Below are 1,952 nucleotides of genomic sequence, written 5' to 3'. Positions count from 1 at the left end.
GAAGTAGATGCAATTAGGAATCATTGGTTAAGATTTATTTACAACAGAACAGCACAACCCAGATGTTCGAATTTGTGCAACGCATTTTATGGACGACAGTTTTTTGAACCTAGAAGAGTACAAGGCTGGCTGTGCACAAAATATTTTTTTTCTAAAAAAAAAAAATAAAAAAATAAAAAAAAAGGGTCAATTCCGTTTATCTTTCGAGCCGCCCCTGTCTCCTCTGGCTTCACCTCTGAGGCCGAACGGCGATACATCCCAGCATGCACATCCTCAAACACCTCAAACATCTCATAAACACGAGCCGTATATCCAGCCAGCTCTGTGACCTGTGAGATGACAGAGTACTTTTTAGTCATTTTCACACATGAAACCCTGCATAAGCAACAGCTTTTGACTGAAACAACTAGTCTGGAGGCAGGAAATGATTTATTTGGAGTTGAATGCACAATGTTTTTAGGTTTGCTAGATATACATGACAAAAAGATTATAGATGACCAACTGATGCACATTGGTTTCATACTGTATTGATCCTCAAATCTGGCCTGCGAGATTCACTTTCCTGCAGAGTTTAGCTCTAACCCTAATCAAACACACCTGAGTTTGCTTATCAATGTCTTCAGGATCATTAGAAAATCACAGCTAGGTTTGTTTGATTAGGGTTGGAGCCAAACTCTGCAGGAAAGTGGATCTTGCGAGCCAGATTTAAGGATCACTGCTGTAGACATTTTCAGATTTACCGTGCCCTAAGCATCAATTTTAGTGTTTGTTTAGAACTTTTTTTTTCACTGCTTAATCTAGATTTGAAAGTGATTTTTGAAAAGTTATTAGGTGAAATGCATCTCACCTCTTTGTAGGAGATCATGATCCTCTCCACCGCATCAGCTGCAGCATTCAGAAGGTTCCGGGCCGTGGTGAAGGCCTGTGTGCGTTCACTCACCAAGTCCTCCTCCTTCATCACCAGGGCTGCCTGTTTTACATCCTCTGAATCTGAATGGACGTCACAAGAACAAGACTATGAGAAAAATATCAAATGACGAAAGGGAAGACTGGAGTAATGATGCTGAAAATTCAGCTTTGCATCACAGGAATAAATTACATTTTAAAATATATTAAAATAGAAAACAGTCATTGTAAATTGTAAAAATATTTCTCAAATATTACCGTTTTTACAGTATTTTTTTACCAAATAAATGCAGCCTTGGTGAGAATAAGAGACGTCTTTGTTTAAAAAAAAAAAGTCTTACCGACCCCAAACTTTGAATGCTATTATAGAAGTGAACATCAGGTACAGTACAAAAAAAACCCTAATTGTCTCCTTTAAGAACACCATATCAACACATGCTCAAGGATGTTCAAGGAAGTTTTGAATTCACAGAGCCAAAACATCTGGAGCCACAGACACAGAGAAGAGACCAGAAACTACAGATAATCATAACTGAATCCATACCATATTTAGAGTATCCAGTGGCAGTGATGATGGGCATGGCGACCATGACCAGGCTCGATGCGCTCCCGAGATATTATAGGAACTGTTCCAGCATGACATACCAAAGCCTCTTGAACAGGATCAGGTTAATCTGCTTGGACAGCGAGGTGTAGCTCTGCTGCAGCTGCAACATCTCGATCTGCGCAGGGCACAGACGCAGGCACGCAAACACGCACGCAGACACCCATACACACAGATACAAAGGCAGCAAGATAACATCAAACTGAGGAACACGCAAGCTCACACGCAGATTAGTTTCCAATAATAAAGTGTCAAATCATCTTTTTTGTACTAATAGGAAATATACATTTTTAAGCACCAAATCAGAGCATATTAAAATAATCATGAAGGTTAAGAAGTTAAATGAGTTAAGTGCAATGTGTGTGAGTGTGAGCTTCGGGTCAGAGAGGCGAATGCAGACTTTTGCCCCAATTCCAGGGCCTTCTTTGTATTCAGACATGTC

General features: G+C 39.9%; 1 pseudogene; it reads right to left on the bottom strand.

Moving 5' to 3' along the window:
• LOC107584916 (ATP-binding cassette sub-family D member 1-like) overlaps positions 1-1,952 on the bottom strand; it is a 21,403-nt pseudogene that overhangs the window by 13,954 nt on the left and 5,497 nt on the right.

The sequence above is a fragment of the Sinocyclocheilus grahami genome, unplaced genomic scaffold, assembly GCF_001515645.1.
Source record: "Sinocyclocheilus grahami isolate Dianchi unplaced genomic scaffold, SAMN03320097.WGS_v1.1 scaffold64.1, whole genome shotgun sequence".
NCBI lineage: Eukaryota > Metazoa > Chordata > Actinopteri > Cypriniformes > Cyprinidae > Sinocyclocheilus > Sinocyclocheilus grahami.
This window is presented reverse-complemented; position numbering and strand designations above follow the sequence as displayed.